The 17186-nt window shown below is 48.1% G+C and overlaps 1 protein-coding gene across 2 annotated transcripts in view; it reads right to left on the reverse strand.

Annotated features, from left to right (window-relative positions):
• Positions 1–17186, reverse strand: part of LOC142590631 (integrator complex subunit 7-like) — a 147703-nt gene that overhangs the window by 78006 nt on the left and 52511 nt on the right. The gene's annotated exons all lie outside the window — the stretch shown is intronic.

Below are 17186 nucleotides of genomic sequence, written 5' to 3' on the forward strand. Positions count from 1 at the left end.
GCGACAGAAGAGACAATGCGCAGCGCCTGCTCAAATCCCGTATTCAAAAACCAAATGAGAGCGTTGCCATGTTTGCAGAAGATATGACCCGCCTTTTCCGCAGAGCAGACTCTGAGATGGCCAAAGAAAAGAAGTTACGCTATCTCTTGCGCGGAGTGAAGGAGCAACTGTTTGCCGGACTCGTGAGGAATCCACCGACGACAGTGGCCGAATTCGCCAAGGAGGCTACCGCTACAGAACGGGCACTACAGCAATGGTACCGCCAATATGATCGCACGAACTCGCCAGTGAATGCTTCAGTTCTACCTGAGAGCTGCGGCACGTCTCTGCGTGAAGTCATCCGAGAGATTGTGCGAGAGGAGGTCCGGCAGCTCGGGATTTCTCCTATGGCACCAGCGGTGGCTTCTGTCGCTGATATCGTTCAAGAGGAAGTTCGACAGGCCATTTCGTCGCCGGACCGGCAGGCGGTGCTGCGACGATTAACCTATGCGGGAGCTGTCTGTCGTCCACCTCCCGCCACTTCGATGCTGCTGACGTCGTCAACTACTCTGACGCAGCCATCACCGCCACCCCCGACGCCCTATTTTCAACAGTCACAGCTGCCGCCAGCTATGCCATATCGCCGCCAGCCGATTGCTGTGCCTCGATCTTACGGCGAACCCCCTGCCGTCTACCTGCTTCGAAAGACTGATTTGTGGCACACTGCTGACCGCCGGGCGCTATGCTTTCATTGCGGCAAAGCAGGACATGTTTACCGCACCTGCCACCACCGCGCAGCAGGGTATCCAAGGTTTCCCAACTGCAATTACCCTGTGTTTGATGCTGCACGTACCTGCGACGAAAATACTACAAACTTTCGGCCGGAAGGCTCAGCGACGCCTCGATCGCGTTCCCCTTCTCCAGCTCGTTACGCCCCACCGACCCGTCGCGATTTTCCTGACGCCTCTAGGGGCAGGTCTCCAAGCCCGGGCCGGGGAAACTAGAGGCAGCGACCTCCAGGGGTGAAGTTGCAAACCGTCTAACTTTGCAACAGCCCCCATCAGCGACGACCGACGATTTTAAAGCTCCGACGACTCCAGCCACACCTCCTGTAACCGACGCCGTCAGCGCCGATCTTGTCGTTTGCATTGACGGCCACCAAGTGGCCGCTCTCTTCGATACTGGTTCCCATTTTTCCATAAGTCAAAAACTGGCCGACAGGCTGAGAAAAGTGAAGACACCATGGACTGGGCCCAACATCAGAACTGCTGGCGGCCAGTTGATGACGCCTATTGGAAAATGCACAGCCAGAATAGTAATCGCTGGTGCAACCTTTGTCGCCACCCTCGTCATTCCCTTTGAGTGCTGCAAGGAACTTATATTGGGGATGGATTTCTTGAGAGAGTACGGTGCAGTGATTAATGTCCGTGACCTCGTCGTCACATTTGCTACGAGCTCAGATGACGTCGACCCCGCGGAACACCAGCGACCCCGTTTACGTATCGCCGATGACGATTTCACGCTTCCGCCACGAAGCTGTTCCCTCGTACCTGTTATTTGCGACAACTTGAACATCGGGACTGGCGTTGCTGAACACATCGACGCACTGGTATTGAGTCAAGGCGTTTCCGTCGCCAGGGCCGTAATTAATGTACACGACGGACGTTCCGAACTCCTGCTGACGAATTTTACCAAGGAACGTCGACACATTGTTAAAGGCACGGCTGTTGCTTACTTCGACGAATTTACCTCAGTACAAGACTGCCTCTCTGTGGAGCACGCGACGTCCACCGTGGCTATGCCTGCCCCTGTGGTTGACATCAGTCCCACCTTGTCACCCGTCGAACGCAACAGCCTTCTTGAGCACATCGATGAGTTTAAGAGCTGCTTCTCATCAACATCACGAGTCAGCCAGACGCCGCTCACTAAGCACTGTATACGCCGCTCACTAAGCACGGTCTGGCGTCAGCCGACGCCAGACCAATTTGGCAGAATCCTTATCGTGTAGCACCGAAAAAGCGCGAGGCAATACAAACCCAAGTGAAGACAGTGCTTCATCATCATCATCATCATCATCAGCCTGGTTACACCCACTGCAGGGCAAAGGCCTCTCCCATACTTCTCCAACAACCCCGGTCATGTACTAATTGTGGCCATGCCGTCCCTGCAAACTTCTTAATCTCATCCGCCCACCTAACTTTCTGCCGCCCCCTGCTACGCTTCCCTTCCCTTGGAATCCAGTCCGTAACCCTTAATGACCATCGGTTATCTTCCCTTCTCATTACATGTCCTGCCCGTGCCCATTTCTTTTTCTTGATTTCAACTAAGATGTCATTAACTCGCGTTTGTTCCCTCACCCAATCTGCTCTTTTCTTATCCCTTAACGTTACACCTATCATTCTTTTTTCCATAGCTTCTTCCCTCGTCCTCAATTTGAGTAGAACCCTTTTCGTAAGCCTCCAGGTTTCTGCTCCGTAGGCGAGTACTGGTAAGACACAGCTATTATACACTTTTCTCTTGAGGGATAATGGCAACCTCCTGTTCATGATCTGAGAATGCCTGCTAAACGCACCCCAGCCCATTCTTATCCTTCTGATTATTTCCATCTCATGGTCCGGATCCGCAGTCACTACCTGTCCTAAGTAGATGTATTCCCTTACCACTTCCAGTGCCTCACTACCTATTGTAAACTGCTGTTCTCTTCCGAGACTGTTAAACATTACTTTAGTTTTCTGCAGATTAATTTTTAGACCTACCCTTCGGCTTTGCCTCTCCAGGTCAGTGAGCATGCATTGCAGTTGGTCACCTGAGTTACTAAGCAAGGCAATATCATCAGCGAATCGCAAGTTACTAAGGCATTCTCCATTAACTTTTATCCCCAATTCTTCCCAATCCAGGTCTCTGAATAACTCCTGTAAACAGGCTGTGAATAGCATTGGAGAGATCGTATCTCTCTGCCTGACGCCTTTCTTTATTGGGATTTTGCTGCTTTCTTTATGGAGGACTACGGTGGCTGTGGAGCCGCTATAGATATCTTTCAGTATTTTTACATACGGCTCGTCTACACCCTGATTCTACAATGCCTCCATGACTGCTGAGCTTTCGACAGAATCAAACGCTTTCTCGTAAGACAGTGCTTGAGTATGGGATTATTTGGCCATCTAAGAGTCCTTGGGCATCGCCTGTTGTATTGGTGAAATAGAAGGACGATAGCCTGCGCTTCTGCGTCGACTATCGAAAACTCAACCACATCACAAAGAAAGACGTTTATTTGCTGCCGCGTATCGACGATTCACTGGACAGGCTACGAAACGCACATTACTTTTCGTCGATGGACTTGAAAAGCGACTACTGGCAAATAGAAGTTGATGAGAGAGACCGTGAGAAGACCGCTTTCGTGATGCCCAGCGAGCTTTATGAATTTCAGGTGCTCCCCTTCAGTTTGTGTTCTGCGCCAGCAACATTTCAACGACTAATGGACAGGGTACTCTCAGGCCTCAAATGGCAAATCTGTCTGGTGTACCTAGACGACGTGATTGTTTTCTCCGTCACATTCTAGGAACATTTACGGAGACTAAAGACGGTCTTTGAAGCAATACGCTCAGCTGGTCTAACTTTAAAACCTGAAAAGTGCCATTTTGGCTTTGAAGAACTTCAATTTCTCGGTCACGTTGTTAGTCGTGAAAGTGTCCGACCTGACCCTGATACTATCTCTGCTGTTGCTAATTTCCCAATGCCATCAGATAAAAAGGCCGTGCGACATTTTCTGGGCCTTTGCGCCTCCTACCGACGCTTTATTGCGGTATTTTCATGGCCATTAACACATCTCACCAGAGAAGATGTTCCCTTCGTGTGGGGCGAAGACCAGCAACGGGCATTTCACGACCTACGGCAACGGCTGCAGACGCCACCCGTGCTCGCACACTTTGATGACGACACGCCTACGATCCTTCATACCGACGCTAGTAATGTCGGCCTTGGCGCAGTGCTTGTACAGCGGCAGGACGGCACTGAAAGAGTGATTGCTTACGCCAGTAGGACGCTATCAAGGACGGAGGCTAACTATTCCACTACAGAAAAAGAATGCCTCGCACTGGTGTGAGCCGTCCTGAAATTTCGGCCATATTTGTATGGTCGGTGTTTCACCGTTGTCAGTGATCATCATGCGCTTTGCTGGCTGGCTAATTTAAAAGATCCAGCTGGTCGGCTTGTGCGCTGGAGTCTTCGGCTCCAAGAGTTCGACTTCACGGTTGCCTACAAATAAGGGAAACGACACACCGATGCCGACTGCCTTTCTCGGTCTCCTGTTGAGACTGCAGTGCACGACGATGATGATGCGGCTTTTCTAAGCGTGGTAGATACTGTCGCCGTTTCCCGCCACCAACATAAGGACGCAGAACTGGTTCCTCTTTTCGATTACTTGGAGGGAAAAATAAGCAGCGTGCTGAGGTTATTTGCAAGAAGGCTGTCTTCATTTTGCTTGCGCCACGACGTTCTCTATAAAAAGAACTTTTCACCTAGTGGCAGCAGCTACTTACTCGTCATTCCCGCATCTCTTCGCGACGAAGTCCTGCATGCCTGTCACAACGAGTCGACTGCTGGTCACTTGGGTTACACCCGCACATTGGCAAGAATTAGGCTAAAGTACTATTGGCCAAGACTTGCGTCGATTGTGAAACGTTACATACAGACATGCCTGGATTGCCAGCACCGCAAAGTCCTACCCAGAAAGCCAGCTGGACTGCTGCATCCTGTTCAGATACCACAAGCGCCGTTCGAACAAATTGGCATGGACCTTTTAGGTCCATTTCCACTGACTACTGCCGCAAATAGATGGATAATCGTCGTCACAGATTACCTTACTGGATACGCTGAAACAGGTGCTATCCAACGTGGAACAGCAGCCGAAGCAGCGCGATTTTTCATCAAAGCCGTCGTCCTAAGGCATGGTGCTCCCGCAGTGGTCATAACAGACAGAGGATCTGTGTTCACGGCTGCACTTCTGGACACCGTTTTGCGATTAAGTGGTACCACTCACCGAAAGGCCACGGCTTATCATCCCCAAACCAATGGGCTGACAGAACGTTTGAATAAGACTCTGGCAGACATGATGAGTATGTACATCGAAGTCGACCACAAGAACTGGGACGAGATTTTACCATACATTACATTTGCGTATAATACGGCGCGCCAAGAGACAACACGCGTCACGCCTTTCAACCTCGTTTACGGCCGGGAAGTGACAACCATGTTGGATGCAATGCTGCCACACGAGTGCGGTGACGACAAGACTGGTGCTGAGGAGTTTACGTAACGCGCAGAGGAAGCCAGGCAGCTTGCACGTTTCCGAATCCAAGAACAACAGGAATACGATGCCCAACACTAAAATCTTCAGCAAAAACCCGTCACATACAACGTCGCTGACCAGCTGTGGGTCTGGACTCCGATTCGTCGGCGGGGGCTGTCTGAGAAGCTCCTGTGAAGATACTTTGGCCCGTATACAGTTCTGTGCCACATCAGCGGTGTGAATTATGAAGTGGTCCCCCACAACCATAACTGCTCCAAGCGCCGGCGGCATCTGCCCGAGGTTGTGCACGTGCTTCGTATGAAGCCATACTTTTCCTCGTGACCTCAACTTTGCACTGTCTGTGCACAGCCTTCGGACGTTGGTGCATCAACGATGCCGCCTTTTCAAAGGAGGGGCAAATGCCACATCCTCTATGGTCGCCGCGGGCATGTGCCAGGCGATGAAAACGATGCTGAAGTAGCGCGCGAGTAGAAAAACAGAGACGACAACGACGTCGCGTTGACTGCGCTGATAAAGTGCTTTTACACGTCCTCGACATCGGCTTTCCCGTCTCCTACTAATAGGCTGTGACAATATTATGAATGTGCGAACCTGGTCACGGTTAAGAAAATGAACTGTTACAAGATCTCACTACTTCACATTCGGTAGGGATCAAAGATGCGCGCCGAAAACTGCTGACGTAGCGAGAAAAAAGCACAGCTGCTCATTCCCAGTGCTCCTATTTGACGAGGTTTGTGTAAAGATTGACGCAATCTCTGGTGCACACAAACATTGTCAGGGTCACAGCAGTTTGGCCTTGAAAAGTCATAGCCCAATGGCCTTGAAACGAAAAATGCGTTGTCCGGCCCAATGGTACAAAAAGCAAGAAAGCAAAAAATGCAACAGCTCATTCCCCCATAACGCTGAGGCTACGAGCACTCAACAAAGTGAAGTGAACAGTGCATACATTCATTGAAATCACCCTTACAACACACAGAATAGCATACGTTTCAACTCCCTGCTGAGAGGATGCAACGTAAAGTCGAAGAGAAACGTTGGCTTACGAGCGTGCGAAGCCACACCTAAGCGTCAAAGACTAGTCAGAGAAGCCAAACTGTGAAAGCAGCCACGCGACTGTGTGAGACAATGCGTTACTAAGTGTGCAGTAGGCTTTCACCTTCACGTGTTACAGGAGCGTAAGATGCTGCCAAACCTTTCTTTTTATTGATTTATTTCACGGGCTTTATTTCTAGTCAAAAAAGACTTCATGAATTAGGTTGTTTTAAATGCTGTTAACAGTCATTTGTCAGCGCCATCCACAACATTTTCATTGACATCTCATCGATTAGGTAAATTTATAAATTTAGCTAATTGTATTCGTGCACAGTGAACGAGAAATATTCACAGTGGCCACCATGAACAACACACATCAAGATAGAGTAAATGCTGTTCCCCTAGTACTCTCAGGTAATTCTTAATTCTTGGCAACCATCAGCTAAGATAGCAGAATACCGCAGAATAAACGCGAAGTGAAATATGTTTGCCAATATTTCACGTCGCTAGCCGAGAAAAAGCTCAAACTTATTTTTGAAAACAGTAAAGAGATAAAAATGTTCACTGGCTTTCTGGGCTGCCTTGTCAGCCAATATTTTAAAAAGCTTGATTATTCGGGCTTATTTGTGGTTCTGCAACGGGTACCGTAAAGCCAATATAAAATGGCAACCAATACTTATATCGTGCACCGAACGATTGTTTATTAAAATTGTCGGACTTCATATGTACAAGTCGCCGCATTAACACCGTTGCCGCAACGCGATTCCAGAGGTCTGCGGTTTCACCAAATGTTTACTTACGATCACAATTTGGCTGCCAAGGTCGACTAAATATGAAACTTTACATCCTTGGCTTGCACTCTACAGTGGCAAGAGCCTGATTTTGTGTGGTGTGGCTTGGCGGAAAATAGTGTAGCGTATGTTCAAATCTGAGTGACCGTTGTGGTTACCATTAATTATTTGTGACCAAGAAGTTTCACTAAAGCAAGCAGATCGTCTGTCTGCGTGCCGTACTATCATCCCGGTAACCAAGGATGCTGTGCATGTGTAAAATAGATCTATAACATCACCCGCACAGCGTACGCCTATTAATCGATGCAGATGTACCAATAGGGTGCAAAATTGAGTCTTAAAATGCAGAAGGAAACTGATGAGCTACACGGTGGGCAGAGTGGGCCACCTTATTTATTCAGTGCAGCTTTCCTTCCCAACTGCCCCATGAAATGAATGCCAGTTCAACTCATCTTTAGCTGGTTCGCTTAAATGCAAATGCATAACACCTTTATAAAACATTCATAATGCATTGTACAACATAAACCGGTTTTTATTTTTCTCGTGGCCTAGTTACAATTATGCCAACGAGTACACCCACACTCCAAAGGTGCCAAAGTTGAAGCAGATTGCTTAGGCTTGGATGGCAGGTCTAATCGCTAGCCAATTCATGTCCAAGTGCTGTCTGGTTGCCACTGAATGCACATCCTGCTAAATTTGGCAACTTCATTCGAAGTTCACGTATTGCCACAGGTTGGCACAGCACTTCCATCCCTGATTAATACACATTTACAATATTGTTACGGGGATGTTGGGAGTATAGAAGATTGCATTTCCAATATACATACAAAATGAGTCAGAGTAGTTAAGATGTCTGACCACCAACAATACGCAGCAGCCAGCGTCCCTCACTTCATCACATGGTAGGCGAAGAATTGCGAGCGAAATTTGGCTTCAGCCACGAGCGTGGATGACGTCAACAGGCATTGGACTTGAGGATGCATCAAACTGTAGTGGCGAAATATCGTAATTTACGTCGTTAACTTGACGTAGGACTTAATAAGGCCCTGTATAGTGAGAGAGAAGCTTCTGAGAGAGGCCAACACGACGACATGGTGACCAAAGGACCACCCAAGCATCTGGCGAGAACATAACATCGTGATGGCACCGGTCATAACGCTCTTTTTGTATACGCTGCGAGGCTAATAAACGAGATCGGGCAACTTGACGTGCCATGTGAGCGCAATCAATGACATCACGAGCGTACTCAGTTGCAACATGTGGCACAGAAGGGAGGATGGTGTCAAACGGCAATGTGGGGTCGTGACCATCCAAAAGACAAAAGGGTAAATATCCTGCAGTGTCAGCCGGGACGAGTTATACGCGAACGTCACATAGGCCAGTGTGGCGTCTTAGTCGCGGTGATCGTTGGAAACGTACATCGACAGCATCTCTGTGAGTGTTCGGTTGAGCCGTTCTGTAAGACCGCTTGTTTGTGGGTGGTAGGCGGTGGACAACTTGTGCTAAGTGGGACAAGAGCGGTGGAGGTCGTCAACAACTCGAGACAAGAACGAGCGGCCGCGGTCTGTAAGTAACTGTCGAGGTGCACCATGGTGGAGAATGATGTCATGGAGGAGAAAGTCGGTGGCTTCTGTTGTGCAACTAGTCAGCAACGCCTTTCTTATCGCGTAGCATGTCGCGTAATCAGTAGTGACGGTGATACACTTATTCCCTTTAGTCGTCGTCAGAAAAGGGTTAAGTAGGTCAAGGCCTACGCAAAAGAACGGTTCAGAGAGAACTTCAATTGGATGGAGTCATCCGACATGTGGCAGGAGTGGTTTCTTCCGGCGCTGACACAATTCGCAAGTTGCAGCATAACGACGCACAGAGGGGTGTAAACCTGGCCAGAAGAACCGGTGTCATACGCGGTCGTATGTATGCGAAACTCCAAGGTGTCCCGCCGTCGGTGCACCGTGAAGTTGTTCGAGAACGACGGATCGCAGATGACGAGGAAGGACAAGGAGCAACTCAGTGCCATCAGGCTTGATATTGTGGACGTAGATTATGCCATCATGCAGAATGAACATGCGGCACATGGCATCAGTGCTGCCAGATTGCACTCTGGCAATGATGTACTGTAAGGATTCGTCGCATTGTTGTTCAGCGCGCATGTTGGTCATGTTACAAAAAGCATTCACGCAGATCACCGGATTACGAATAGCAGGATCAGGGGGACCCACGGGGTGACCAAAGAGGCAGTCAGCGCCCTTGTCCAGACTTATAGTTGACAACAAACGAAAATTCGTGGAGCCGCAAAGCCCAGTGACCGAGCCATCCTGTTGGGTCCCAGAGGGAAGACAGCCAGCAGAGTGCCTGGTGGTCTGCAATGACCGAAAACATGTGGCCGTACAAATAGGCCGGAACTTGGCTACTGCCAAAACTAAAGCTAAGCACTCCCGCTCGGTGAAGAAGTAATTCCTCTCGGCAGGTGACAGCAGGCGGTTGGTGTAAGCTATCGCGCACTTGGTACCATTCTGTTCTTGGGCGAGAACAGTATCGATGCCATGGCCGCTTGCGTCAGTGTGGACTTCGGTCGGTGCAGATGGATCAAAGTGGGCAAATATGGGAGAGGTGGTCCGAAATCCGATGAGAGCAGCGAATGCGTGTGCCTGCTCCGGGCCCCATGAGAATGGCAAATTCTTCTTTAGAACATCTGTCAAGGGCCGAGCAACGTCTGCGAAGTTTTTGACGAAACGGTGAAAGTAAGAACACAGGCGGACGAAGCAGCGCACATAAGAAGCTGAACGTGGCACATGGAAATTGTGTATGGCGCGAACTTTTTCCGGATCTGGTTGGACACCGCATACGTCAACAACATGCCCCAACACGGTAATTTGACGGCGCTCGAATTGACACTTCGTGAAGTTCAGTTGGAGGCCAGCTTTTCGGAAGACCGCAAGAATGGCAGCGAGTCGGGTAAGGTGGCTGCCGAACATGGGAGCAAAAACATTAACATCGTCAAGGTAACAGAGACAGGTGGTCCATTTGTAGCCTCACAGAAGAGAGTCCATCACACGTTCAAATGTCGCAGGAGCATTGCATAGGCCAAAGGGCACGACTTTGAACTGATTTAAGCCTTCCGGCATGATGAAGGCCGTCTTCTCGCGGTCCATTTCATCAACTGAAATCTGCCAGTAGGCAGATCGAAGATCGTTGGATGAGAAGTATTTAGCTTCATGCAAGCAGTCCAAGGCGTCATCGATGCATAGTAGTGGGTAGACGTCTTTTCGCGTGATCTTGTTTAAGTGGCGATCATCGACGCAAAAACACCAGGTACCATTTTTTTTTTTTCACAAGGACGACAGGCGAAGCACAAGGACTGGCTGATGGCTCGATGACCCCTTTGCGAAGCATTTTGTCCACTTCTGATTGGATGACTCAACATTCAGCATGCAATACATGATAGGAACGCCGACGAATAGGATTCGTATCTCCAGTGTTTATACGGTGATGAACAACAGATGTTTGGCCTAAAGGCCTGTCGCCGAAATCAATGATGCCACTGTACGATTCAAGCAGGAGACATATGTCCGTGGCCTGTGCCGAGGTGAGGTCAGATGCCATCATTTTCGCGAAGTCATCCGTTAAGAACGAGAGTCGTGAGCTGCAATTGGCGCTAATAAACCACTCTCAGCATTCAGACTGTCAATGTCAAATTCAGAACTACCAGAAATGCTGGCCAAGAACATGCCGGCCGGAAGCACTTGAGGGCACATCCTGAAGTTCATAAGCGGTAGAACGACATAGTTATTAGTAACCGTGACCAGCATATGTGGAACAGCAACGTTCCGGTTCAAAAGCACGTCGACGATGGGGCAATGCACATATTCACTGTCAGGAACCTGAGGCTGGGTGGTCAAATTGACGTAAGCAACTGCCTCGGGTGACAGACACACATTGTGAAGCGGGCATCGGTGAGTTGAGGCAATTTTAAGTGAAGAATACCAGTTGCGCAGTCAATGAGAACAGAATGAACGGACAAAAAGTCCAATCCAAGGATAATGTTGTGAGGGCAGTTGTTGATCACAGCAAAGAGAACAGAAGTAGGGCGGCCGGCTATACCTAAAAATGCAGTACAGATTCCAATGACAACTAGCACGCCGCTGTCGGCCACACGAAGCACTCGGGCAGCTGCTGGGGAGAGGACCTTTTTGAAAAGTCTACGTAGGCCAGCACTCATCACAGATACGTGGGCTCCAGTGTCGATGAGTGCTTGGACAGGTACGCCGTCTATTTTGACGTCAATTACACTTCTCTTTGTGGTCGCAGACAGAGGATTTGCTGCAGTAGTAGGCAATGCAGCACCACCTCCGAGGGCTGCATTTCCTAGTTTTCCAAAAGGGTGAGGCCAAAACCACTGGGGACAAAAGGCAACGTGGCTGCGGCAAACGGGAAGATGGGCGACCTGTTTGCGGTGAACGATGCTGGTGTCCACGCAGCAATGGCGAGCGGCTGTACCACATGTTCCTAGCACAGTTGTCGGCGCTGTTAGACTCGACAGTAGGCGAAACGTTGCGGGCATTTCCACCAAAACGGCTCAGGTTGGTCGGCGTGTGAGGTGTTGAGGGCCAAGAGTTGCGACAGTAACGGGCAACATGACCAATGCGGCGACAGGTGAAACATTTCGGCTGGTCGTCCGCAGTTCTCCACTCAGTCGGGTTGCTATAACGCGGAGAGAAGCGTCGGGGTGGAGCGAATATAGTAGAAGGGTGGTCATTAGCTCTGGGATTGGTGACAGCAGAGACAGAATGTAAACCAATGTTTTCAAGTTCCTGGCAAACGATGGCTTTCATGAGGGGAACTGAAAATGTGCTAGTAGCATAAGGGTTATGCGAACAGAAAGCTGCGGGCGCCATCACAAATGTTCACGTCTAACGATTCGCACCATGTCCTCTGATGGCGACGCATGCTGCTGTGCGGGTTGACCTTCACACGTCAACATTGCGGCAGTATTGGGAAGTCTGGCGAATGGTTGCAAAACGCATCGGCTTTTGGCCTGCTCGAATTGTCGGCACTCTTTAATGATTTCATCAACTGTAGAGCAGCTTTTGCACATGAGCAGATTAAATGTATTATCAGCAATGCCCGTAAGCACGTTCCCGACCTTCTCAGCTTCTGTCATGTCGTGATCAGCCTTACGACAAAGTGCCAGCACGTCCTGGATGTACAAGACATAGGATTCCGTGGGGGATTGGGCACGGGAAGCAAGTTGCTGCTTTGCGGCAATTTTATGCCCAGCTGGTCTGCCAAACAACTCTGTCTATTTCTCTTTGCATTGGTCCCATCTGGTTCGCTCCTCATCGTGGTTTTTGTACCACACCTTTGCCGTGCCTCTTAGGTTGAACAACAGGTTACCTAGCATAAGCGTAGGGTCCCATCTGTTGATTCCATTTACGTGTTTGTACATGGCCATCTACTCTTCAATGTCGGCGCCATAGGTCCCACAGAAAGTTCCAGGATCCTTTGGTTGCACGACAACTGAACGTGACAGCGACGTAGCATGCGACAGTGACGTAGGAGGTGGCAACGACATTGATCCCGAGTGCTCACCGTCATTCATGGTTCGGGCGGTGATGCGACGTTCACTACAGAGCTCCATTTCCAGCCGTGGTACCCCGCACCTCTCACCAATATGTTACGGGGATGTTGGAAGTATAGAAGATGGTATTTACAATATATATACAAAATGAGTCAGAGCAGTTAAGATGGCTGACCACCAACAATACGCAGCAGCCAGCGTCCTGGATCTTCTTCCTCTCTTCTTTCAACCTTCCGTAACAATATAACAAGATTTTGCTGCCACCGTGAAGGAATGCCGAACCAATAAATAGAAACTTTCGCAGCTGCAAATGGAAAAATGTTTGAACTGCATGTCATTGCTTGCAAAAGCACCACTCAAGTAGTGCACCGCGTGACAGAGAGTGGCTGTCGAAGTCGAGCAGTGTATTTGCCAGTAACGGCCAATTTAGCTGGCCATAAGCTGCTAAATCTCACGGCATGCACTACCAGACTTCAAGGTTTCAAAGCGGATTTGAAGGGGACAAAAAGGGCAGTTGTGGAATCCCCCAGATTTTGGTGTGGCATTGGTCGAACTGTGTGGATAGCAGAACGCCGATAGTGTCGTCCCGCTGCGGGTGCAGAGAACCAGCTGTTGAGGCCAAGTGGACAGGGTGGGCTTGAAAGCTTCACAGGTTGCATCGTCCTGCCAATCTGAAGATGTCGCCAACACGGCACGGAGCCACATCTTTGGTTCTCAACTATCAAAATCAACGAAATGAGTTTTTAAAATTTTTTTGGTCATTGAAGTTCACTTTTTCCAATTGCCCGATAACAAAGAAATTCTTATGGCCTCATGCATTTAACAAAAAAACCATCGGCAGCTGTCCTTATTCGCATGAAAAGTTGAATTTCAATAACATAACAAGATTTCTATCAAATGAAATAAAGCTACGATTTTACTGACTTCGTTATATTGATGTTTTAACAGTAATTCTAATGTGCGCCTTTTCTTTTTCCAATAAAATTTGTCAGAGAATTACTTGGGCCAGTGCAGTACAATACAAAACCAAAAACACGTTCGCAACAGCCTACCATCAGAGGCGCCGTAGCTAGCATCATCACCATTGCCATCACAAGATGGTGACCATGGATGGCAACAAAACGAGTTCTTGTGCAGCATGATGATAAGCCAGATCTAGCCCGATTGCAAAAGCAAATTCAAATGATAAGTTATTCTACATGTTAAGCAAGCAGAAACAAGTCACGCTGTGAGTTCTACATGTTCTCAGGAATCGCATGCGTCACAGGACTAACTAGCAACTAGGTTAGCCTATGCATGGGCCACCATCTCATTTAAGACTATAGTGGAGTTGTTTAATAAATACTATACAATATCAGGCATGTTATGGCCAGTACGGAGGATGGCATGTTATGGGTCTTTGTAGACAGCGATAAAGTGCTGGATGAGGGTAATGATGGTGCATGGAATGCTATGTAAATAAATTAGCATTCTGTGAAGGTAAAGTCAACTGTCTTGCCATTTTTCTTATATTCAGAATCAGAGGCATGCTATGTTTTTTTTTCTTGCTAAAGATCGAATGTGCGTTTGATTTCTACTTTCTTTAGAAGCTCTAACATAACTTTTACGCAAGTTTATTTTTACTTTGAACTCAGAAAATGTGGGTGTGTGTTCTATTAGGGAACGTTTTAGGATCAGACTAAATAGAGCGGAACCTGGCTGATACATATGATTCCCATTACATACGATTTCCCGGCGCCAACGTTTGCGAGAAAGCACACAACAGAATGATCCAATAGGGTTACAATTATATTTTACAGGTTCATACATTACTGGAAAACATTATCTTTCGGCATCAACATTTAGCTGGTAGCGATCGAAAACAGTAGCCACCTACAGTGGAAGCTTCACTGCAATACTTGCTCGCCCATCTCAAGTGAAAACACTGGCGCGCACACTGTTTCTTATTCCGGCACCAGCAAGTCTCCTTCCGGGTGGTGGCACACTGCACTCACAGCTATCACCACCAACCCTATTGCAATAAGCACCTTCACCAATGTGTTCCATAGTGCACAAGCCGTAGTGACGTTGGTAGCGTACTGAACGCTTTCAGTAGGGGATAACCCAACGCGCCTCTTTCCCTGTTACAGGTAGCGCGACGTGAGTGGCACATTTCGCTCCGGAGGCAATTGGCGTCATCCACCAGCTCGATTGGTTTTTGCTTCCCATCCTAAAACACTATGCAATAGAAAAACAACCAAAGGCGTCTCGAGCTGCCAGAGCCCCACCAGTTCGATGCGTGCCAACATCTTGCACTGCAGTGATTTGCACAACGCTTCACGTTCCGCAGATGTCAAGTGCAGTCGAGTACGTCAAATATTTTTAGTTATATTGGATATAGTAGTATGTTTTCCCGGTTAGTATGTCTTTTCTTTCATAACATAAAAACGAGGTTCTACTGTACTACCAAATGAATCAGCCGTGTGTTTGGCATCTTTTATGACTGAAACATAATTCAACCCACCAGATAACCGAACCGATTTTGTCGGTCCCGTCAGGATTGAATTAGCGGAAGTCGACAGCACAGTGGTGACAGTGAGCCCATAGAATGATACCATTAAAGCATGAACAACCACACTGTAAATTACTTCTTCATACCCATACTTCGTTAAATCCATGGGCATTATATAGTATAGAGGTCCAACTATATACGAGAATGTATGGGTTTTTATTAGGGGTGTGCGAATACTGAATAGATTTTGAATTGAATATTGAATTGAATTGAGGGAAAAAAAGCTCCATATTGAATGAAATATCCAAAATTTTCACGAAATCTAAAGCTTATAAATTTTGGGGCAAGAAAACACGATACTGCACATGCTCGGAAGTCTCCCATTATTACATAAGAAGAATGTAGTGAACTATCAGTAATTTACCTATACAGAAATGTAGACGTATGGTATGGACCTACTCTTACTAAAGAAAACACCCAATTAGTATACCAGCATTGATTACAGCTCAATTCTAGCATATGAAGGCCTGGAAAATATTTTTTGCATTGACAGAATTTCTAGGGTGCTTTCTTCTTCCTCTGGAACTAACAAATTAGTGACATTCAGCTATACTGAATACCAATGAGGTTCTCAGTTTAATAGTGGACCTGTGTCTTGCTGCAATCATTAATTTATTGCATAGGAAGTGCTGCTTTTCAGTTTTTCTCCAAAATACAGAAGTGCTACCTTAACTTGATGGCAGGTGGATTATCGTAAGGCCAACCTGCGTGACAGACGAAAGGAGCATGCATCACGTGACTCTATCACTGTTCCATGCATAGCCGCCACTGACAGTACAGAGCAAGCACTGTCCGTGCAATTTCATTGTCAGGATTGGTGCTATTTGCCATCTGTCAAAAATTCAGAAATCTGGAGGGTCACGGCAAGTTCGCCAATGTCCACCAATGAACGGTGTCGAAAATGAGAGGCTGCCATACAGCATGTCACAAGATCGCGACCATTTAAAACTTTCATTGGTATCCCATGAATTCGCTCTCATTTGTGAAGCGGTTTGTCAGCTTTTAGAATGTCATGCAGCTGCTGGCAATCTCTGTAAGGGGCCAGTGGGGGGGGTGTCATATACGTCTGAAGACACCCGGAAATTGTCGATATCCTCGCCTTCCTTGACTACAAGCGGGGGGGGGGGGGGGGTGACAGAAGATCTGTGGGCCCCGGGTGCCTGACGACCTAGCTATGTCACTGGTAATCTTACTCACCGACGCCCGACGAAGCAGTGCTGGTTAAGCCTAATGGCCTAGGCGGTGTGGCTACCATGGTAATGGGCCACAAGTCATTGCAGAATGCTTGTCACTAATATGTTCGCATGGGCGGCTCATCAGTGATCAGTCCCGAGATCACACGTGCTGGTTGGAGTGATGGCTTCGAAGCAGCGTGATGTTCGTCACTGCGTATTCAACACTATCCGTGTGCCTATCGGCGGCTAATCGGCCCACTCTCCACACATGCTTTGACACTTTATGAAATACTGTTATGTTGCCATTCTCTCTGTATGCACTGTATTATGATTTCAATCGTTCCTGTCAACCCAGGCGAACCTCCTAGCAATAGAGGCGGCCACGGCCAATGTGACACCATTCTGCATTTGGACGCTGCCGTGTGCGATCCCTGCATCGGGCCGACATCGGGGAGTACCCACAGTGACAAACACCACTGCTGCATCAGCCGGCGCAGCCTGCCTTTGGCACGCTCGGCACGCCTTTTGAGCCGAAAACGAAGTGAAACACTCGCTCAGGCGGCATCGAGTATGCGGGGCTCCGCGGTGCACATGACCCATGGCACTGCGCGGGTCTCCACATTAAATATATCGAATATTCAAAATTTCGAATAGTAGATATTCGATTCCCGAATCTAAGTGTTCGAACATTGACTACTCTTTGATTTGATGCGGTAGTATTCAAGTATTCACACAACCCTTGTTTTTATATGGCACCACAATATGTTCCTAT

Source organism: Dermacentor variabilis, chromosome 8 (genome assembly GCF_050947875.1).
Source record: "Dermacentor variabilis isolate Ectoservices chromosome 8, ASM5094787v1, whole genome shotgun sequence".
In the NCBI taxonomy this organism is placed as follows: Eukaryota; Metazoa; Arthropoda; class Arachnida; order Ixodida; family Ixodidae; genus Dermacentor; species Dermacentor variabilis.